Source organism: Propithecus coquereli, unplaced genomic scaffold, assembly GCF_000956105.1.
Source record: "Propithecus coquereli isolate 6110/MARCELLA unplaced genomic scaffold, Pcoq_1.0 Scaffold88, whole genome shotgun sequence".
In the NCBI taxonomy this organism is placed as follows: Eukaryota; Metazoa; Chordata; class Mammalia; order Primates; family Indriidae; genus Propithecus; species Propithecus coquereli.
In genome coordinates, this window is record NW_012155062.1 from 2,681,150 (window position 1) to 2,706,149 (window position 25,000).

Genomic DNA, 25,000 nt, shown 5'->3' on the forward strand with positions numbered 1-25,000 from the left:
AACATAATATATGAGAAGCTCATCAATGAAATTAAGTAAAAACATGAAAATATTCAATAAAAACTGCATAAAGATACTCCAATAATAAAATGTCATCAATGCAGACATGACACAAATTTTAATATAAACACCCTCCCATTAACATACTAAAATTTAGAGGTATTATGTTCCAAATATAGTAAAGTCCAAATCGTATTATTTTGCCCTTATAAGTAAAAGCTTTTGCAAGTTAAAATCCAAAGGCATTTAAGTTTAAAATCAGTTTTTCTTGGCCTAGTGAGTTAATAGTCCAAAGTCTGAAATTTTTTAAGTTCAAAATCCATTCTCTCCAACTTAATATTCTTTCATGTCTCAGGTAAAGGAGTTCTTGATGCCTCTGTAAAGTTGTGGTTCCTTTAGCAGCTTCATTTTGGGTTGTTTCTCCTTGAAATGAATGCAGTTCCTTCTGCACATCAAAAGTGCTATTAGTCCAGTGCTGATTCTCTGCATATATCCTCTTTCTAAGATCCTGAACATTTATTATGACCTGCAAAATTATCATAGCCCTGGCTCCACAGCCATCAACTTGATAAAACAAGACAATTCCAGATTTTATTAATCCACTCATGTATTGATGGGCACTTGGATTGTTTTCACATCTTTGCAATTGTGAATTGTGCTGCTATAAACATTCAAGTGCAGATGTCTTTTTTAAAGAATACCTTTTGCTCCTTTGGGTAGATGTCCAGTAATGGGATTGCTGGATCAAATGGTAGATCTACTTGTATCTCTTTAAGGTATGTCCATATTGCTTTCCACAGAGGTTGCACTAGTTTGCAGTCCCACCAGCAGTATATGTGGTATATGTATACCATGGAGTACATTTCGGCTATAAGAAATAACGATGATATAGCACCTCTTATATTTTCCTGGATAGAGCTGGAACCCATTCTACTAAGTGAAGTATCCCAAGAATGGAAAAATAAGCACCACATGTACTCACCAGCAAGGGGGGTTTCACTGATCAACACCAAATGCACATATAGTAATAACATTTATCAGACGTTGGGCAAGTGGGAGGGGAGGAGGGGATGGGTTTATACATACATAATGAGTGCAATGCGCACCATCTGGGGGATGGACACACTTGAAGTTCTGACTGGGGTTGGGGGGGCAAGGGCAACATAACGTATCCCCATAATATGCAGAAAAAAAAAAAAAAAACAAAAGACAATTCCCACCCTCTAGAGCAGTTACTACAGCCAAAAGTATATTCTGAAAACTCAGTTCTAAGAGTTGCTAAAGGCCATATAGCAAAATTCAATGATATCTGAAGGAATAAATGGAAAAACTCTTGGTTCGGCATCACCATGTGTAGTTGATGCCTGTTGTCCAGATTCCACAAGCTGTGAACTTAAAATCAGTTGGGTGAAATCTACCAGCCAACATGTTAATGTTGGCACTATTCATTCACCATCTCCTAGGTGATCTCTCTAAACTTACTGTCTCATTTCTCAGAGTGTCACTTAAGTCATTACTGCCTTCTTACAAAATTTCGAAATTTGAAATGATGAAAGCAAAGTCAGCAGGGATTATTTGAAGTGTTCATCTTTTCCATCCAGTGTATTTAAATACTTAGGGTTTTTTTGTCCTTTTGTCTTCTGGGTTCCTGGAACTTCAGTGCCAGTGAGTGCAATCTAATAATAGAGACTCCACAGTGTCTGTGAGAAAGCACTTCTCAGCTTGTGCTGCTACCTCTACCTCTTGTATTAGAGTTGCTTAGGGAAGAATTTCACCTTCATTTGAATATATTCAGCTAGAAAAGCATGCTCAACTGGACATTCACTTGCAAAAGAATGAAGTTGGTTTCTCCACCTCACACCACATACAAAAGTTAACTCAAAATGGATTGAAGATCTAAATGTCAGAGCTAAAACTATATACTAACTGAAAGAAGCCAAAGACAGGAGGCCACGTATTGCATGGTTCCATTTATATGAAATGTCCAGAATAGGTCAATCCATAGATACAGAAAATAGAGTAGTGGTTTCCAGGGGGTACAGGGAGGGGAGAATGGGGAGTGACTGCTAATGTATACAGGTGTCTTTTAGCGGTGATAAAAATGCCCTGGAACCGGATAGTGGTGATGGTCGCACAACCTTGTGAATATATTAAAATACACTGGATTCCACACTTTTAAAAAGTAAATTCTGTGGTATATGGATTATATCTCAATTTAAAAAGAAAAAAACCCCACTCAACATGTTCTTGAACCAAAGCTGCTATTGATACTTCAGAATTCTGTGCCCCTGGGGCCTAATCAGGACCAATACCATTATCACATCCTCAAGATGCTATCTTGACTCCTCCACAAATAATTCACCTGGCATGTTCTCTTGGAGCCAGTTGTATCAGATTTTGCATAATCACTCCAAAACTTAGTAGCTTAAAACGGCAGCTATTTACTTAGCTCAAAATTCTGCAAGTTGGCATGTTGAGCTGGGCTCAGCTGGGCAGTTCTCTGGTGCTGGACAGTTACATGTGTGTGTAGTCAGCTTCTGGGTCAACTCGGGGCTATCTAGTCAAGGGAAGCTTCAGCTGGGGCATAGCTGCTCATTCTCCAGCTAGGCTGGCATTGTTATTAAGGGGGGGAGCGGGGCAGCAGGATTCTGAGAGAGAGAGAGAAAAAAAAACTGTGCTTAGAGGAAGAGGTAACAGTATCACTTCCATTGTATTCTACTGGCCAAAGCAAGTCACAAACCCAGCCAAGATTCAAAATAAGAAGCAAATTTCTCTGCTTGATAAGAGAAGCTGCAAAGTCACATTGCAAAGGGTATGGATTCAGAAAAGAGTAAAGGATATTTGGCATTTTTGTAATCTACCATTCCCTAGAGCAGAAGTTCCAAGACATCAGCTGTGCAGTGGGTCTAGAGGACAGCCACCACACATCAGAGAGGGAGGACGGGGGAGGTTTCAGGAGGGAAATTTCTAAGAGAGGGAAAAAAAAGGAACCAATATACAACCCGATATGTTAGACCAGATTGGAAGGTGTTTTAAAGTTCTGTCAGAAAATACCAGTATGGATTATAGGATCACTGAAAACAATTCCTTCAGGGCTCAGGTGGGTAATATAATTATGTGAAGGGGCCACATGTAAACCATCAAGGAATGAGCTGGAGAGTACATGCCCAGCTTTTAAAATATTCATATTATTAGCTGCAGAATAATAAAAAGGATTTCAAATATATTAAATGTAGTCTAGTATATATAGTCATATTTACATAATCACCTACTTACATATTTACATGGTCATAATAATGCAAACACTGAATATTCATTTAACAGCCAGAAAATGTGATGTAACTAGAGTGGGAAAATAAAGTGGGGAGAGGTGTATGTTTTTGAATCAGGGAACAGGATGAGAGATGGGGAATAAAAATCCAAAGATCAGTAGAAAACTCAAAATATCTCAAGGATTGCTGGTAGGAACTGAGACAAGTCTTTGATTTACTGAGAAAGTCCCCATGTGCAAGCTAAAAAGCAGAGATGTAAAACCAGGCAGTAATTGTTAGAGATGTAGGTTGTCCTATATATTAGTATATGCATTTGTCTAAAAATAATTTTATTTAAAGACACCTGGGCAAAGTAGTACAAAACTTAATTGATAGCATGTGCTAATTATACCTAAATAAATATAGAAAAAGCAGTTTTAAGATTTCCAATTGAAAATGGTCAACCTTTGTGGCTGTCCTTAAAAAGAGTAGTTAATGTAGCTGCAGAATGATAATAAATGATTTTGAAATCTCAATGTTTATTGGGGAGATTTCCAAAATTTATCAGTATATGCTTAAAATGACTCTGCCCATGAGCATGGGTTTAAAGTCATTACTGTTAATGACTTTAAGATATCCTTCTCTTCCTTTAAGATAAATTTGGTAACTTCATCTTAATTAAGGTCTGCTATTTTAAGGACAACTTGAAACTTCATATGGAGAAAATCATATGCGTAAATTCATACAAAGTCTACAATAGTAGAAGATGAAGGCAAACGCATTCTAGAATGACAAAATAATCTTTCCATCCCCGTTTGGGTGCAGGTATTTATTTTTAGCTCGGAGGCTCTATAATTTTTATAAAATAAGATTACCTATAAATCTTCCTTGTCAGTAAACCAACAGTAATTGACAGTGTTTTTTGGATCTTGGCTTCCTTGAAGCAATTCTCTTTCATTTTCTTTATTTTGAAAACCACATACCAGGGTTTCTTCTTGAGGCCAATTAGACTGATGTATTGGCTAGTGGGGATGGGTAACCTCGGAACGTAGAGCTAGTCAGAGCCATTGTTCCCACAGGCACACGCGTGAGGCACACCTGAGTCTCATTCAGGACTTCATTGCACGATGCCCTCATTTGAAGCAGGGCCTGAGGGTAATAAACAAAATGCATCTCAGTGGTAAAATCACTCTGTCCTGTTGAGCAGACCACATCTTCAGGGCCACTGGGAAACCAAGAATCTGCTTTGTGATTTTTAAGGCCAATGACAAGGAATCAGACTAATCTGTAATTTCTGGCCTTAGTGTTTCATCTCATTTCAAATTCTAGATGGGCATGAGGTGGAGGGGGGAGGGGAGGAATTTTAACCAAACCATTTTGATAGTTTTAAATTACCTTGTTATGGACAGATTCTATAGAAAATAAATGATTATCAATATAAAGATTAAAGGCAAGTTTTTTCTATTTTTACTCAGTTGAGTGGACATCTACTGAGTATCTACTTCGTGAAGAGGTCTGGGCTACACACCATAGGATTTGTTAAGATGAGTAGGTTATAGATCCAGCCCTGAAGATCTTACACTGTAGTCATGGAATCAGATATTTAACCAGGGTTGCAAACTCATGGCCTGTAGGCAAATGTAGTCCACAGCTCTGTTATTTGTTTTGTTGAGTTTTTAATTTGAATGTTCTGAGCCGGGCATGCACTCTCCAGCTCATTTTCTGCTGACTTACATTTGGTCACTCCACACAATTACATGACCCACTGGAACTCTGAAGGAATTGAGTTTGCAACGCTGATATAAACAACTAAATGTACAACATAAGTGAATGAAATAATTCAGAGGACCGTGTGTCATAGAGGAAAACATTTTTTTTTATCTGAAAGAAACTCATTTATATATCCTGGTTCTGCCACTTAATATCTATGTGATCTTAAATAAGTTATACTTCTTTGAGCCTTAGTTTTATTACCTGTAAAAGGACCTAAAAATGCTCTCTCACAAGGTAGTAGTGAGTATTAGACAAGATAATATTTCTAATTAGCGTAGGATCTGTCATATTGTATAGTTTCTGAGTATTGGTGCTCATCCTATCCCTCCTCTGCAGTAGATGCCAATGGAAGTTCAGAAGAATCCGTTAATTATTCCTGGATGGTGGGGGAACATTTCACAAAAGCATGTGGTCATTTGAATGGGCCATTCCTGAAGGAAGGAAAAGACTGCAAAGGACAAAGAAGAGATGGGGGGCTCTCTAACGTTTAGAGTCTCTTATTATGGGGAGACGGGGGGAGGGGGCCAGGCCACTTGACACGGGTTCTGTGGGGCCAGGGGTGATAGAGAGCCTCCCCTTAGAGTAGCAGGGTGCAAGTCTGGAGCAGGCACTGCTGTTCACCACTTGCTTTCCCATGTCTCCATCATGTGATACGAAACACTGCTGGCTATATTTATAGAGTCCAGGATGGAGCATGAGGTAATCCCCAGGTCTCCGGAGCTGAGATCTGGGGAATGAGGGCTTAGAAAGCCATTCATGGCAGACAACCATGAAAGGAAGCATTGGACCCCAGGGGCAAATCCTACAGTTCTAAGCACACATAGATATTTCTTGAGAACAAATTCAGATGCCATATCTTATTCAAATGGTTTCTCATGGGGTTCAGTAACAGGAAAATTATGTTTTACATGCTTCTTAGGATTACTGGAATGTGTCATTTAGGTCCTTCTGAGTGCTCTGTAACTTCTACAGGTGGTGGCCAACAACCTGATGTTGAGAGAAGAGTTAGTTGATGTGAATGGCTGTACTGTGCGTGATGAACACGTGGGTTGTTTTGTCCAGATTCTGTAGTGTCTGAAGAAGTCACGATTTATGCAGGATAAGTAGAAACAGAACTTGCTTGTGGGACCAGTTAAATTGCTCCATCAAGTCATCAGTCTGTAGCTGGTGATGGCGAACATGTTTGTGAACATGAAGGAATTTGAATGGTGTTCTCATAATCTAGATATAAGTTTAGATCAAATGTCTGAGATTAGGAAGAATGGTACTTCAAGGAGCTGAAAATCTTCCTTTATGAGAAGGGTTATAGAAGTGATCGTGAATGTGGGGAGAATGGCAGGATGGTGAAGTTCAAGGGATAAAGTATGTCATTTAAGAAAGCACATCCACCATCATGACTGCAAGAGGTGGAGGATGCGAGTTCTAAAATAAAGCCTACGTGACAGTGTCCGCAGGAGAGCAGGTGTTAGGAGTAGAAAGCTCCCCCCATCAGTGGCTTCAGTTACTTGTCTAAGCACTCTTGCTATCCCTCAGACTGGTGGCCTGCACCAGGCACCTGGCCTCACCCTGCCACCAGCACTGTTGCCCCTACCCGGTGATGCATGCAGTTTTCAAGGACACACAAGAGACCCAGCAAGCAGCTAGGTATCTGGGCACATCACATACCCCCACTCTAATATAGCAACTCATCGCTATGGTATGAGTTCTGGCAAAACTCTAGCCTTGCTGAAGTCGATAAATGCCATGAAGTGGGAGGCTTCTAATGTTCTAGACAACTCCACATGTACATTCTTAAGATCTTTTCTAGTTCTCTAATCAAGGTATTGAACAATTCTACTCAGGTAATCAGGTGAGAATGCAGAATTCAGTTCATGCCAGTCCACAGAATCTACCTTTTAAACAGTTAATTCACAGCACTGGCCACATCCTGACTAATAAAGTTGTCAAACACGACTGTTCTGAGTTCAGGAATCTGGGGTCAGCCCTGCATTCAGGTTACCATGTTGAAGCTGCAAACCACCCACCATTCCACCTCTTTGGAAAAACAGTACTTTATTGCATTCTCTCTTGAGCACTGAATCCCGGGTCTCCATAGGTATCTGCTTTTACCATTATATATTGGGAAAAACTGATGGGCTCCCCTAAACTCTCTCAGGAGGCAGGAGTGTGAGCAGGTTTCAGCTTCCAACATTTGGGAAACATCAGATGGCTGCCTTGCTCCATATTTTTTTTCTTTTACCACAGTGCTATGCGGTGTAATATAGCAGGGTGGCATGTACATAGCCAGGCATGTCCTGTGGCCATTGACCCCTCTGGATAATGACCAGCTGGATCTGGAACCTTGTGTAGCACAAGGAATGTCCAAATTGCTCTCTTTGGGGAATGCCCGAAGTGCCTATCAAAGGTTCTGTCGGACTAAACTGTCAGAGAGGCTTTAATTCAAGTAGATCCTGGACAAAGGATAAACTCATATGATTGTTGATGGCTTAAAAATATACCCACGGGAGCTTCATATAAAAATTTAAATTTTCAGGTTCTCTTGAAAAATGAAGACTTTAAAAGGCTCTACATTCCCACATGGCAACAATCCATAGGACCTGAATGAAAACTACCCCCTTTACCCTGGCATGTTCTCTCCAATGGCCACAATCTTCTCCACTTTCCATTGTGTTATAGGGACTTCTTCCCTCATCTGCATTTGTGTTTGCATATCCTAGTTTAAAAGAAGAAAGAAGACAATGGGTGTAGCATGATAAAAGAAAGGGAGGTGTACAGAATGAATTACTTAAAGAGATATATTCTAAGCTGTGCAGCTGGAAAATGCAGTTGGAGCTACAATGGGAATGGTGTGAAAACCGTTTTAAGCTACTGAGCTTTATTCCTTAGGTAATGTTAAGAAGGGTTTTACCAAAGAATTTAACAAAATGGGAACCGTTTTAGAAAGATAACTTCAGAAGTAGTGTGAAGGATACAGTGTAAAAGTTAAACAGTAGAAACAAGGAGGTTATTATATTAATAGAAATGCACACATAAGAAACAAAATGTGAGTGTGACCTCTGACCTTGCCCATAATGATGAAGGGAAGGAATATTGGAGAAAATTCAGAGATGTAAACCACAGAACTTAGTAGTCAATTGACAAGAGTGACAAAATTAAAGTGAGTATAATGATTTTAGCCTAAGAGTTTGGGAGGAAAACATTAACCCAGTGGATAAATTCAGGATTAAATTTGGGAGAAAGAGAAATACCATTTGAATGTATTAAAATGAAGGAAGTGACTAGTTATTTAATATGGACACATGCAGCAAATGAAGCTTAGGAGAAAAGAAAGAGCTAAATAAGGGACTTGGAAATCATCAGTGTTGAGTGATATTTGAAGCTAAGGACAGGTAAGATTGTCCAGGACAAGGAGAAGAGAGGATACAGAGCCCTAAGGAACTCTATACTTACGGAGATGCTGATAGAAGAAGTGCCAGCTCGTGAGACTAAGAAGAAAACATAAGAGACATGAAGACGTGGTGGATATTTTCCATTTGCCCTTCAAAATCTGCGTTACACCTCCTCTGTGCCCTGGGAGGCTGATTTGTCTGAGCTGCATACATGGCTCCCTTGTCCTCTGGTATTGGGTCTAATTTGGCCAGTGGGAAGCATCGGTCAAGACCAAAGGTTGGGAAAAGTGAGGTTGGTCTATTTCTTTCTCCTGGTTCCCTCCTTACTGGGTTTGTCCAGGTTATCTGTGTCCCTCTCTAAAGTCCGAATCTTCTGTCAGGTGGTCCTCTCCATGCAGCAGTTCTGGTAATAACTCCTCCTGTTGCTAGTCCCAGGGTACTGCCCCATCCCTGTTCACTCTCTGTACCATGCCCCATCTTCACAAAGAGCCCCTTCATTTTTCTCCATTCAATTACTCAGTGAGACGGTGCCATCTGCTTCCTGCTAGCATCCCCACTGATTCAGGGGTAAATCCAGGAGGGTGCAATATTCTGGAAGTTGTGGTAGAAGAGTTTACATAAATGCTACAGACCAGATAATAGGATAAGAACTAAAAAGAAGCAGAGTTTGACTTTTTTTTTTTTTTCTTTTTCAGAAGACTGGTGCAGGAGAGAGTCAGGCTGCAACGTTTGGTGGAGGAAATGAATGGTAAGAGAAAATAGAGGCAGTGAGTAAAACGGCTGGTGTTTTATGGGGGAAAAAGAAAGAACACCACTGTGAAACAGAACTAATCTATGCCTTTAAAGTTAAGGAGAGATGGAAATAGCACCATAAAACTGCTTTTTTTGGTCAATTGCCTCATTGTCACATGATTCAAATGGCCTCCTTAAATTAGCAAATCACCTTCTCCCTGGGATTTTAATATGACAGAAACGTTTCAAATATGACCAAGAGACAACTAAAGATGAAATATCTCGTCCAGGCTTACCTCTCAGAGTTATTCCAGTTATTAATCATTTATAGGACACCATAAGCCACCTCTAGGAAAATGATGATTCTTTATTGCTTGTTAAAAATATTTACATTTTCCTCCACCAGCTGTATATAAGGAATTGATATTTTCTGAATTGCTAAGTCAATAACATCTTCCTTGAGCCATCAAAGGATTTGATAAACCAGCAAAACACAAGAGCCTCTGCCGCAAATAAGTGGGAGGCACTCGGGCTGTCAGGCAATTAAGTGGACCTGAATAAGCTGATGTAATTAAGCCTCTTACTGCATAATTATCTTTATTTTAAATGTGTCTTTTGATGAAACATCTGTTCCCTGCTCCAGATATGAAAAGAGGGACCCATGCTCATGAAGAAAACAGAGCTTGCGAGGTCCTCACACATGCTGCCTGGGCTGCTCAGATCCAAAGCAGCAAATGTTGTCATTTGTTCCATCTTTGCATGCAAGAGGCAGGTGTCCTCACGTCCTCAGCCCATGTTTGCCTGACCTCCGAGCTCACAGCAGCTGCTGGAGTCCTGTTACACAAAGCAGTCCCTGGGTGCCAAGGGGACCCTCAGAAGCAGGGGACGCACCTAGCTGAAAGGGCTGGTGTTTGGGCCATCTGCAAAGAACGATCGGATGTGCTCAGCAAGAGAAGGTTGGGTACTAATGGTCAGCAGGACCCTCTGTCCCTGTCTCCAGCCTCGGTGCACAACCCCCTCCCTTTAACCAAAGGGAAGTATGATTAGTCCAACCAGCATTACCTTGGTCAATTCCTGTATGATGCTTTTTGTCTATCCTCAGTTCTGTGTGCTCCAAACTCTAGTATGTCAAATCCCTATATTTGCCTGAATCGGGGATTTTGAATCACAGTAATGGACATTTAAGAGGGAAAGCCATGGGGTTTGGTGAGAATGAGACCTGGTTTTATATGTGGGTGCTGCCACTTGTGGGATGGGTGATCAAGCATTTGTTGTCTTTCAACCTCAATTCATTCAAACTCTAAATTAGAAATAATGATATCTACCAAGTGGGATAATTGTGAAAACGAAGAGATAGACAGAGGGCCTAATATGGTGCCTTGAATATAGTAGCTGATCTGAATGAACATTAGCTCCCTCCCCCTTCCTCTGACCCACCTCCTTCTACTGCCCTCGCAGAGGCCTCGATGCCAGTTTCTTAACTAACAGTGAGAATCCACTGTCAAGGACACTGACCAGCACCACTATCCTGCTGTCTGGGGAGCAAGGAGCAGGACCATGGGTGCGAGTGTTTAATGGAGTCGACAACAGCCTAGTGCATCTGGAGGAATGAACACCATCCTCAGTAATCAGAGTTCACACCTCCAAGCCTGAGTCACGGCTTTCCTGCTCAGTAATGGAGACAAACCTCCAGTATTTTTATCTCAAACTCCTACATTCTGTATTTTGGGTGATTCGTTCCCTTTTGCCCATCCAAGTACTAACCAGGCCCAACTCTGTTTAGCTTCAGAGATCAGACGAGATCGGGTGTGCTCAAGGTGGCCTGGCCATAGACCAGATCGCTCCCTTCCTGACCGCCCCTCTCCTCCAACATGTTAACACCATTCATACTAGATCAGCTTTAGGCATGCTAATACCTTGAGCTGCAGCCTTAATCTCTCTTCTTTTTTTAACAGCTTTATTGAGATATAATTCACATACCACGTAATTCATCCACTTAAAGTGCACAATTCAATGGCTTTTAGTATATTCACAAAGTTGTGCATCCATCACTACGGTCAATTTTAGAACATTTTCACCACCCCAGAAAGAAACCCTGCTCAGCCATCACTTCCCAATCTTCCTGTTCCCCCATGGCCCTAGGCAACCAGTAATCTCCTTTCTATTTCTACAGACTTGCCTGTTCAGGACATTCCATATGAATGAAATCGTACGAGTTGTAGTCTTTTGTATCTAGCTTTTCCACTTAGCATGTTTTCAAGGTCCATTCGTGTTGTTGTATGAACCACTACTTCATTCCTTTTTGTTGACAAATAATATTCCATTGTATGGGTAGACCACATTTTATTTACTCATTCATCAGTTGATACACATTGGGGATGTTTCCACTTTTGTGGCTATCATGAACAATGCTGCTATGAGCAGTCATGCCAAGATTTTACATGAACATATATTTTCAGTTCCCTTAGGTATACAGTCAGGGTTGGATTGTTGGGTCACATGATAATTCTATTTTTAGCTTTTTGAGTAGCTGCCAAATTGTTTTTCAAAGTGGCTGCACCATTTTAAGTTCCCACCAGCAGTGCATAAAGGTTCTAATTTCTCCACATCTAGCCAACACTTGTTATTATCTGTCCTTGTCATTATAGCCATCAGAGGGGATGTGAAGTGGTATCTCCTTGCAATTTGGATTTGCACTTTCCTGGTGACTCATTGTCTTAGTCTGTTGCGGAAAATATTTCAGTGACTTCCACTATAAGCCACTGCCTCTGAGAGTATCTTGCTCTGGCTTCCTTGTGCTTCCTAGATGACAAACAGCCAATGTAGGCTTTACTACAGCAAGACAGCTGCCTGAGAAGGTGCTTTTCAGCCCAGGTCCTTGTGATAACATGTTACACAGCATTTTGCAATGGGAAAGAAGGAGAGAAGTGCATTAGAAATAACTTGCTCATCTCAAAGCAAGAGCATCAGGAAGGCAGACATCATATGAACCAACTATACACTGAGGGAGGGTTCCATAGGCTAAGTCAAGAGGAAAAGTTGAAATCAAATCCCATCATTAATTTTCTATATAAAATCAAACTGTAATAGTCTTATCATCAGTGACATCAGGAATGTCACATATTTGCATACCATTTAGGTGGAAGCAGGGACATAGAAACTAAAAATGGCATCAAAAGAGCAGAGTATGAACTCTGCTTCTAATTTCTGATCCTAATGATTTTAAAAAGTCACTAACTTTAGGTTAACTTTTTTTATAAGACAGAAAACATAATTTCCCTATGGGTTTACTGTGAGGGTTAATTAAGATAAAGTTGTTGAGTCTGCTTTATAAACTGTAAAACACTATGTAAATTATTATTATCTGACACTTATTAATAGTAAGAATAGCTTACATTTACTGAAAATCTGTTTTGTGCTGGAGCTGGACTTTAAGTCCACCAAATATGGTGTCTTTATGGTACTTAGAGAAAAAGAAATCCCAATGTCATGTGACATTTTTCTTAATTTAGTGTATTATTACATAATCTGTATAACCATCCATGGACAGCAGCTCTGGCTGAAGTCATAATAGGCTGACATGCCCACACATACCCCATATGTCAAGGCACAACACCACTAGTAGCACTCATACTCAGTGTCCCCAGCTATGCAGATGGGGAAGGGGCAGACATAGGGCTCTGAAAGCAGCAGACTTCCAAAAGAAACCACCTCTGGGAAAACCCAAAGCAAAGTTGGGTTGGGGCACAGCCTCACAAACATGTGCCTCCCCAGTGAGCATATGTGTGCCCTACCAAGTGTGGGCATGGCCATGCATGGACGTGTAGATTCAGCACCTGAGCTGTCACGTGTGGCTTCATGCAGCTGAAGATCTGGCTGGGCTAAAAGGTCTAAGACAACCTCCCTTCCATGTCTAGCAGTTCACCAACCTGTTGGCTGGGGCAGCCCATTTCTCCTCCCTGTGACTTCTTATCCTTCAGTAGGCTAAACTGGCTTCCTTTCATGGTAGTCTCAGGGCACTGTTCCAGAAAAGCAAATACATAGTCTTTGGAGGCACAGACCCCAAAATTCCAACAATGTCACTTCTGCTATATTCACAGTCAATGCTAGTCATAAAGCCAGCCCAGATGCAATGAGGTGGAGAAATAGACTCTACCTCTTGATGTTGTAGAACATCATATGTTGTATTTAATCCACCCCAACTGTACACAGGAGCCTTATTTTACTTATAACAATGCCATGAGCTTACGGCAATATCATGAGGTCAACTATTATTTTATCCATTTTTTAGATAAGGAAAGTGAGACCTAAACTTAAGAGAACAGCTTGTGTGGCAGGTCCAGGTTTGAACCAAGGTCTGTCTAACACCTACTATTGAACCTAGAGATTTGAATCTTGTTTGCTGTGATCAAAGCTCCTACGGAAATTGTACACTCCTCCATGAAGCTATGGATGAAAGACTGTGAAAATAATGCTGAGTTTAACGAAAACTGTAGCAAGAGCCCTAGTGGGATAGATTGTTCGTATTTAGAATGTTGTAAAACATCGGAACATGCACATTCTGAAAACCCAAATTTCATTTGGATTTTAGAACAGATAGCCAGTTTAGCCAGCTGGGAGCATCAATAGACGTATTACAGCACCTCTAAGAACTATGAAAATTATCTTCCCTTTTCTAGTGAAAATGTTCAGGACATTTCTTAAAGCATTTTGTTTTCTAGCAAGCTAACCAAAATTTGTACTGGTTTCTGCTTTCGATACTTTACCTGTATGGTTATCCTTGATGAAAGTTTGAAATATCTTCAAAATTAACACTGATAAAGGTAATATAAGCTTTTTTCTTTGTCACTGGTAATTTTTACGTAATTTAATATATATGTAGAAATTTCAGTTGTCATTGTCATTTTCAAAGTTATGATCGGAATCAAGCATTTTCAGATTCAATAGCAAAAGTGAACAAGAATCAAACATATTTTGTAAGGACCTAACCCTACTTTCTGCTCCTCTCACCAGTAGGTGGTCAGGACTTCATCAAACAGAAGTTACCAAAAATAACCTAATGTCTAATGTAAATATAGACACATAGACATGGATATATTTAGATATAGGTATATAGATATATATTGAAATTTAAGAGACTGTAAGTGTGAGAGACTGAGAAACTAAAGCGGTGTTATGCTGTTGATTGGATCATGAAAAGCAGGCTGGGCAGGGTGGCTCATGCCTGTGATCCCAGCACTTTGGGAGGCAAAGGCCAGGAGTTTGCAGTGAGCTATGATGGCACCACTGCACTCTAGCCACAGAGACAGAGAAAGACCTTGTCTCAAAAAAATAAAAAAAAAAAAAAAAAACCTCATTAAAAGCAAAATACTAAAATAAAATAAAAAATGTGTCAGGCCGTCAGGACTCAAACAAGTGATTCCTTTTAAGTATACTTATCCAAGAGATTCAGCTTCCCCTTTGGAAGACTTTAATGCCCTCTCTCTGGTCTCCAATTTTTCCCTTCCCCTAAGGTCTATTTCCCTTGTATAGAAATGGGTTCTAATTCAGGCCAAATTCAGTCATAGAATCGTGATGTAAATTTCAGAGAAAACATGAATTTTTCCTATTTACCTGAAGAGCTTATTTAAATTTTTCAGGCTAATAGAGGAAATGTAGAGGTTCTAGAGTCTAGGCAACAATTTAGTCTTGGTTTTAATTTTGAGTCTTTCACTTATATTCTGATACACGTTAGTCACCTCAATGGAAGTATTTATTCAAAGTGGTCTTCTAGAAGAACCAGAGAGACAATGTATCTCTATCTTTATGGAAAGTTAGAAGGCATAGCAGATAAACGTCGTAAGATCAAATTCATTTCAGCTCTGCAAATGACTACCTATTTGATCTTGGGCAAGTCACTTTACCAGTTCATGCCTCAACTTTCTCATCTCTTAAACGAGAAGATGAAGCTGGATACCTTCTCAGCTCATTCAGTTCTGATATTATTTGATTCTAGTGCCAGAGCATAATTTTCATCATATACTCCACACATTTTTATTCCAAAACACATTGACATCATGTTAAATTAGGTTGACTCAAATTCCCCGTGTAAACAATTGTGGCTATTGCCAAAATTTGCTAACAAACAGAAAATAAGTGTGTTTCAAGTTCTTTCCTTTAATGCTCTGAGCACATTTTTGATGTGTTGAAAACCTGCAAGGTATTTCTGTATGCTGCTCTTTATTTGACTTATTAGATCACACCAAAAACATTTCACAGAGCCTCTTTCCTACCTTTTCGGGAACATTATTCAAAGTCGAACAAAAATATTTGAACAAGATGTCTTGATTTTAAAAAAAATACATCTGTGTTAGAGAAAAAAAGCAAACACACAAACTAGATGTTAATCGTTCTGTTTGATAAACCAAAGTACATTGATAAGCTCCTGCCAAATAGTCGAAATGTATTATAAGTGAGTATAACCTTTGTTGGACAGTGTGCTGGCTGAGCTATAGAATATAGCCTAAAGGCATCTATAACTAAATAGAGATACCAGAGGATATAGGGATCTCAGGAAAAACCACAACTGAAATTGTGAAATGTTTTGGAAAGCAAGAATTCCAAACTATTGTCTTCCCAGCAGATCTGATTACTCTCATGTGTTCTGATTTCACAGCAAACACAGATCCAGTTGACATTTGGGGAGAAAGTTTCCCAAACAAACCATTTGTGGCATTCTTGGAAATATTTCTGGGTGGTTATGCATTATGGGAAGGCCTAGTATCATCATAACTCAAGTACATACCCACTGAGTTTCTTTGATGGAAAGGAATCTTGAGTAAGGACATGATCTCAAACTTTCACATACACTGCTCGTGGGCACACAGACTGGTAGCCACTTGATCTTCACTGAAAGCTCTAACATCAGGCAGCTTGACCCAAGGCACAGTGGGAGTCAGCAGCTCTGGCTGTTTCTATTCTTCCTGCATGTCCCATGCGACTCATCTGAATACAGAGCTCCCATCCTCTTTGCAGGTGGCTTGATGTTTGAGATCAGCCCAGGCGGCCAAGGAACAAGTCTTCCCTGTCCTAACCTTGTCTCCATACAAAGGCCACTACAGCATGTTCCGCCCCCTCCCTTCTGTCCTTGCACAGCCAGCTCAGGCACTATCACTTTTCTTCCTTATTTGGTTATACCAACCTAGGTGCTTATAGGGGCCCATGGAAAGATGAGCTTTTTCCACCTTAAAATGAGCAAAGTAGACCGACCCTGTGAAAAGAATGGCAGAAGCTCAGATTGGGGAAGGAGAAGATAAATTACAAGACACGTGCAGCTCTTGCCTCAGCAAAGCTACCAGTAGTCCTTCCCTAGCTGTATTTCACTCCTTACTTTAAGTGCCCTGATTTTCTCTGAGTCAATTTTCATTCAAAACTAAGTTGCTCTGCCATCTGAAAGAGTGGTATAGAGATATTAGTTTGTATACATCATTCTTGTATTTCCCTTTGAGTCTTTAAGAAAGATCATATAGTCAGTAAATAACACCCTTAACAAGAGTTTTTCTTTCGTGTGAAAAGTCTTTACTTTTACTATGATAGCAAAGGGAGCTTGGCCTTGGGACACAAAAAGGGAGGAACTTCCTCCACTCCCAGGGCAAGTGCTCAGAGATCCCAAGAAAGGAGTAGTCCATGCACAGCATATGACTGAGACAGGAAACTCTCTGGACCCTGTTACCAGCATCATGGCCAAGCGATGAAAAATTTGGGGGATGGGGAGACAGATTCCTTCTTCCACCCCTACACAAAGAGAAAAAACTACTACCAGGATAAGAGTTGTGGATGATGGACAGTGTGTTTCTTCCATGGAAAAGCCCCCTGATTTAGAGACCCATCCAACCCCCAACTTCAAGCAGTGTACAAGGAGGCCAACCCCAGGGAAGCTGGACCATCTGGATTTCAATAGGTCACAATCAGCTGCGATATCAACAATAGCCCCAAACAAGAACTCCTCAGTGGGCTGATCCAGATCTCGGGCTTTTTCTTCTCTGCTTAAGGTGTAGTAATCAGGACTGATCCTTTGGTCTGTGCCACAATTACTGCTGTCCTTGGGAGTCATCAAGTGAATCCCAGGGAGGAAAAATAAGGCATCCCTGGGTTGCAGGGGACAAGTGCTCAGAGTCATTGAATTTATTTATTTATTTATTGAGACAGAGTCTTGCTCTGTCGCCCTGGGGCAGAGTGCAGTGGCATCATCGTACCTCACAGCAACCTCAAACTCCTGAGCTTATGTGGTTCTCTTGCCTCAGCCTCCCAAGTAGCTGGGACTACAGGCATGTGACACCACACCCAGCTAATTTTTCTATTTTTAGTAGAGACAGGATCTCACTCTTGCTCAGGCTGGTCTTGAATTCCTGACCTCAAGCAATTTTCCCACCTGGGCCTCCCAAAGTGATAGGATTACAGGCTTGAGCCGTAATCATTGAATTACTCCATGTCCGGCCCAGAGTCATTGAATTTAAATGCATAAATTCTATATCCCAAACTGGGGAAATAAGGAATATTGATTTCACGATATTGCCTTAGTCCATGTGGACTGCTATAACAAAATAACATAAACTGGGGTGCTTAAACAAGAGAAATTTATTTCTCACAGTTCTGGAGATCAAGCAAGCAGCATATTCAGTGTCTAATGAAGTCCTGCTTCCTGGTTCGTAGATGATGCCTTCTCACTGTGGCCTCACATGGTGCAAGGAGCCACCCTCGGGCCTCTTTTATAAGGGCAGTAATCCCTCTCATGGGAGCCCCACCCTATGGCCTGATCACCTCATGAAGGTGAAGGCCCCACCTCCTAATACCATCACTTGGGGGATAAGGATTTCAACATATGAAACATTCAGACCATAGCACGGATATAGGGGCTCAAAATCATTAAATTTGTATAAATTTTATTTCCAAAACTGGGGAAGTAAGGAATATCAATTTCACATCTGTGGATTTTGGGATTGTCCAGCATCCACTTTCTACCAGCACTCTGATTCCTTTTGAGAATTTTTTTTTTCCCTGTTAGACTCAGTATGGTGGGACAGTAATCAGGGGCCATGGCCTTCTCTGCCCAAGGGACCAGCGCAAGATTCTACTTCAGCCAACTGAATGCCCTTTCCCCAGTGTTTAAATCTGAGCATGGGATCAAAGGGACTGGAAATGAATAGAGCCCATTCCAACCTCATGGATGTTTCCAGCTGGTCTCTGAAATGTCCTGTTTCTTTGCTCCGGAAGCTGCTTTATGCCCCGCCACGTCCCTAGCATGTCTTCCAGGCTCCTGGCAATTCTGTGAGCTTCAATATCCTTCCAACAAATTCCCTCTAGCTTTAGTTAGCCACAATTCATTTCAATTGCTTGTAATCAAAGGCATGTAACTAACACCAACAGTTATACAACAACCCACAGTCGACAATGCATTTATTCAGTTAGTACCCCATTTCACTCCCACGATACTCTAACATTAGTAGACCAGATATTATTCACACTTTGTATGTGGGAAAAAAAGACTCAGAGGGTTTAAACAACTTGCTCATGTTCTCACAGCAAGAAAGTGTCCCTCCCGAGCTCAAAACTTTTAGTGTCACATCCAGTGCTCTTTTCACTGTAGTAAGGTATAAGTCTCTCATCTGTTCCCCATAAAGCAGCAAAAGGAAGACAAGTTAATTGAAAACACCTATGTTCTTTTGCTAGCATTCATGTGACTAATATAATGGGCCTCTTGTAAAACTTTTCTTTCAATGCACAGGGCTCTAGATGTAAAAACATGCTTTAATATACTGTAGAGATGTTAATGGAGTCAGATCACAACAGAGTGACATATTTACATTTGGAAATAGTGAAAGTAATGACAAATTGACTCTGATGCCACCTGTAACTGTTGCCTTTTAGAGGAGTGAAACCTAAGTCCGTCATCACTGTAGGAAAAAAAACGGCTTCCTCAAAACACAAATATACATGCCTGTGTCCCCAAAGAGGACTAACACTAACCACGAGGAACCTGGAAACTGGCCATGCATGGGCAGTAAGTATCTGAAAGTTGCTCCTCTAACTGTGGAGAATTCCAGGCTTTTTTCTTTATCCATACGGATTAACTTTAAAGTATCATTCAAATTTAATTGATTGTTACAAGATTTGTCTGAAGCCAATAATATTCTTTTGATATTTAAAATTACTAGATACTTTGTCTGAAGTCACATTTCAGCTCCTCAGCAATGTTTGGTGCTGAAGGCACATGATTTGGTCTAGAATGACCTTACTGAGAAATCACCCAAAGCATAGGCCCCCACCCAACACCGGAGCTAAGCTGTAGGCATCGAGAATGTCTGGTCCCAGCACCACTCTTTGGCTCCTTTTGTGGAACAAGCGTTTCTCAAAGAAAAGTGCGGAAAACTCACTTCCTGACATTGTCTGCTTTATCATCCTACAATGTTTCTCAATTCAAAAGAAGGAACCCTCCGTGAACATGTTTGAAATATAAGCACTAAAGAAACAGACATGACAGGAACCAGTTCATAAACATGTTGAGTTCACGCAGGCTTTAAAATTTTTTATTTATATATATGAAATGTCTGCTTTCACCATCTATCCTAGGCCCTTTTATAATAAAAAACACTGTCTAGATAAAATGTATTTTATAAATATCAGCCATTTCATGACCTTATATAGAAAATACGAGGACAAAACTTTTCTTTCAAAGTCCCCAAATACTAAAATCAAATGTTCTTTTACACTTGCAAAAATGTGAAAAAATGTTCCTCCTTAATATGTATATATAATTACAAATTGGACTACTTGAAACTCTTGGTATCACACTTCAGAACATATTAACTGACTCTACCATTTGTTCTATTGGGTTGATTTGATGTGCTTCTTAATTTTTACAAAATTGATTTATGGAACCGAAGCTATTAATAAAATCTCTGTGACCCTAAAATGTAAGTCAAAGTCTAAAATTGACCAGGAAGCAAAATAAATACATGAAGTAAAGCAGAAAAGAATAAAAGGGTTTATATAAAGTTGAATGATCACATAATTATATGATGTTCCATAGGAGCATTTCCAAAACAACTATGAAAAGAGATCCATGAAACTGCTCTTTTTATTCCTAGATGAAAAGCAGATCTAAAATAGTTCTTAGAGTGATGGCACTAAGTTCAATGTTCGGGCTGCAGATCAAAGTTGACACCTCTCTTAACTGTGCCTTCCTTCAGTGAGGTTTCTTCTAGCTTAGTGGTTTGTTACCACTGCTATTGTTGATTACTATACACACATGTATATCAATCTCTATTGTAGGGCAAGCACATGGTTAAAATTCCTGTGGATAACAACTACTCTTAATATGAAGCCAAACATTGTCAAAGCAAATTAAGTGTTTTAGAAAATCAAGAGACTAATTTGTAGGGTGTGATTTTGGGGGGTTGGGAATGGGAGTATTGTCAAGATAGGTTTTTTTTCCTTGATAGTTCTCTGAAAGAAAAATTTTCACATTTCAAAGAATAGATTCTTTTGCAGCTTTTTTATTCTCTCTTTACTCCATTAAAAATGTTTTATAAATAATTAGAGTACACAAATGTTTTTGGAATATAATTGAATCCTGCTTTATCTGGGGTTGAGGGGTGAGAAAGAGGTGGTGTCCCTAATTTGCTTGCTTTCTCTGGCCTTTTCCATTGCTCTCTGTTGTCTACACATCCGACAGGCTCTATCTAAGAATCTAAGATGTTGAAATAGATCAAATTTCTTTTTCCCTTTCCCCAGGTTAATGACATTTGCTGTGAAGGCCGAGTGATTACCGTAGAATTGGGAGCTGGAGACAAGAAGCCAGAGGCTGGGTCTCAGGACTAATACCCTCCATTTATCTGGAGAGAGCATTGTGAAAGTTCCCGAGCTATTTGTCTACATAAATAACATCGCCACCCACCTGGCATTTTCTCAGAGGCAGGCCTCTGAAAGCCTCTCTCTAGTTTCTGAAGAGAACAAATTTGAGCCCTACAGCAAGTTACCTTGTGGTGTTATATATTCTATTTATTACAAAACGCTCATTTCTGGAAAAGAAAAAACAAAGTTTTAGAATTATTTGGTTTTTTATCACTTCTCTAAATATTCTGTTTTCGAGATTCATTACCCACCATTTACTCATCAGGCTTGGCTCCAAATACATTTTGACAATCTTCCAAATCCAAATGTACCCTCAAAGGATGAAAAATCACTGACAACATTCTTTTGAATGTGTCAGAGACTAAGGGGAGTGCGGATAAAGCCTCCCTCACAATGAAGCCTGGCTGCTAGAGCCAGCTCCTGTCAGAATGATATTGATTATGCAAGAAGGACACTTCACAGCTAATCCAGACACCCTGTGCCCTACACACACACACACACACACAGACGCCTCAAGGTCTTGCAAACAAGGCAAAATATCAGTAAGTAATAGTATACTAAGGTAGAAACAAAGAGAAAAACTCATCAAATTCAGTTATTTTGAGAGAGATTATCTAAGTCTCCTATTCACATCATTCTACAATGGCAGCGACTGTGAGCCTCACTAATGTTGAAAAGTGCATGCCTTATATTTATTTGCACTATATTCCTGGATCTCTATACATAACAACCAACCAGATGATGGGAAATCTCTTAGCCCTTTCTAATTTTCTCTGCGCGTATGGTGTTATTTCAGGAACCAGAGTATGAGGAGTTTTCACGCTTCTTAAAAATAAGAATGTTTCATGCCATCTTTCTTATGGATACTGCAATAAATATATTAGTTCCAAATGGTTGGGTTTTCACTCTCACGTAACTGACCCTAAGGCAATGCTCTAAGTATTCTTCAGCACGTGGAATCACAGAAGTCCAGAGGGAAAATAAAGGACAGGATATATGAACCTTAACTCCTGAATGAGCTGAGGTTCCTGGAGTTGCTGACATCCAGAACCGTTGAAGAATGGCATTTCTTGGGTAATTATGATCTCAGCCAGCTCTAATGGAGCGATAATAGTCTTGCAGATCCTGTGGATGGTGTACATTTCAGAGCCCTCACAAATTCCAAGGAAAGAAAGTTATTCTTTTACCTCAGGAAAAAAGAATAATTGACCTATTGGGACAAAGGAGAAAATTGACTACAGTTCCTTTGACACTAGGGTCCCTTGTCATCTAGAAAATAGTGATTGGATTACAGAGTGGATTAGCATAATTTAGTGGCAAAAGCACTCGTAACCATTTGTCTTCTGGACAAATGGCTACTGAATCATGTTTCTTCGATTCCTTCCCTTCTACCTGCCTCAGTTTGGTAGGGAAAAAGGGGATGAGGGACCAAAGATGTATGATGTAACTCTAAAACACTAAAAACACAAGACCACATGGCACAGGAAGTGTTCCACTGTAAGGATGACAAGTGCTGCATTGGATGTAGATTTCATATAGCTAAGGAAGGGTGGTCATTTTGAATAATTATGTTTCTCTACACTGAACTAATTTGATGAATTACTTTAGGGTTTTAATGAATACTTTTTTAAAAACTACAGTAATACATATATAGTATAAAAAGTCAAATACTACAGAAGTGGTTTTAAATTTTAAAAAATTGTCCTCATCTCATTCTTCCCCCTTTCTTCACCCCAGGGTCCTGCTTTCCAGAGACAATCACCTTTAATCTTATTATTTTAGTTATTTAGTTGACCCCAAATAATGCGCTATACTGAAATTGTTGATTTTGGGGAAGGCATTCTATTTCAACCTCAAGATAAGGATTTAGCTAGGTTAAGACTAAAAGCCAATCAAAGTGCTTGGATTAATGTGATATGTAAAATAGTGTTCACTGGAGAGCTAGGCAGTGGGCCAAGATTATATTTTCTCTTCAGAGATTCAAAGTCATGGCATTTGTGCCATTCAAAGGAGAAGTATCAAGTGAACCAAACACTCAGTCAAATCAATGACCTTTTCTTAGAAATCATTAGTTATAAGAAATCATACCATATTTGAGTTTGCTTTTTACTTAGACCGTTATTGTCTTGTAATATTTTTGCTGTATTTGTTTTGCTTTATTTTCTGAGTTTTATAATTATTTTTCTTTTTTGGAAGGAAAATAAAAAACTCATATGCCTACTTTATCCATAAAATGTCACCTTCTCTGGGAAGCCTCCTTGGCTCCCTAAGGTGAGGTAATTCCTACCTTTAAGCTCCCATAGCATATATTTTTGTCTGTAGCTTTAGGTTAATAAAAGACTAGCTAGAAACAGAGTCCTCATTATACTGCATTATAATTATACATTTAGGTCTATATCTACTAAGGTAGACTATGAATTCCTTAAAGAGAAAAACATCATATTATTTTTTCATGCCCTGCTTCCAGCATAGTGCCCAACATATAGTACATGTCCATTACCTTTGTTGTGTCAATAAATGAACACAGTCTGTAAACACATATCTCTCTAGTGAATATGAGTATTCACTCATCTCAACCTCCCACATTCACACTTTTTCCTAGATTTATTTGGGAACATCTAAAATTAGAGAACAATGTAAGTTTTAAGCTGTTTTCTTAAAATTCCAGAAAAATATAGTCATATATTATCTTCTGACCTTGAAAACAAGAACAATCATAAAAATGTAGACATTCTCCTTCTTTTCAGTCTCCATTTATAGCATCTCATTTAAAAAATACGTTTTACTAAGAACTGGAAGACAGAGCATCAGAAAGGCTTGAATTCATCTAAATTACTTCCTTTTGCCTTTAAAAGTCACTGTATTTCATAAAGACATAGAATATAAATATGATATAGAATATATAAATTTAAAGACATAGACTATGTAAATATAAAGACATGGACCAACTCCTATGCTAGACAAATGGGATCCACTGCCTCTTTGCCATGGTGATCAAATTTTTCTCAGAGTAACCTGTGATTACAAGTTTCTAAGAGGCATTTCAAAGTCTCTCCTATTTTGTGCTATCACATTTTCTGGTATAGCAGAGCATTAAGATAATAGTCACAAAACTCATAGTATATAACCTTTAAAAATGACCTCACATTTATTAGAAGTAATTCTTTAATTGTAAATGGATTCAAATCCCCAATCAAAAGACAGAGATTGGCAAAATGGATTTTAAAACTATGATCCAACTATATGCTGTCTACAATAGACTTACTTTGGATCCAAAGACACAAATAGATTGAAGTGAAAAGATGGAAAAAGATACTCCAGACTTCGAAGCAAGATGGCTGACTAGAAACATCACTTGTCAGATCATCCCAGAGAGAAGGAAGTGTTTCAGATAAAGGAGAGAGAGGAATGGGCACAGCTCAGGTGTAGTTCAGAGGAAGAAGTACTGGAGCCTGCCAGGGACTTCATGTAGAGAAACCATGAAGCAGAACAGGAAGAGAAAAAAGATATCAGTGAGGATCAAACCTAGAGAGGCTTAGAGCCCAGTGAAGGGGTAAGGGTGGTTTCTATTTCTCCTTCCCCACTCACCTTTATTAATCAGTGGGCTACTGATTGCTTGGAAGCTTTTCCACCCTCATGAGCCCATGTAATTTGAGTACAAGTTATAAGAGTGCCCATCACCAAAATAGTGTGTACTGTACCTGTTAGGTATGTATTTACCTATCCCTTCTTACTCCCTCCCAACTGCTTGGTTTTTGTTGAGTTTTGCTTCCATATGTGCTCATGAGTGTTGATCAATTACTTCCAATTTAGTAGTGAGTACATGTGATGTTTGTTTTTCCATTCTTGTGATACTTCACTTAGAAGAATGGTCTCCAGTTCCACCCAGGCTGTTACAAAAGATATTAGTTCACCAATTTTTTTTATGCCAATAGTACTCCATGATATACATATACCACATTT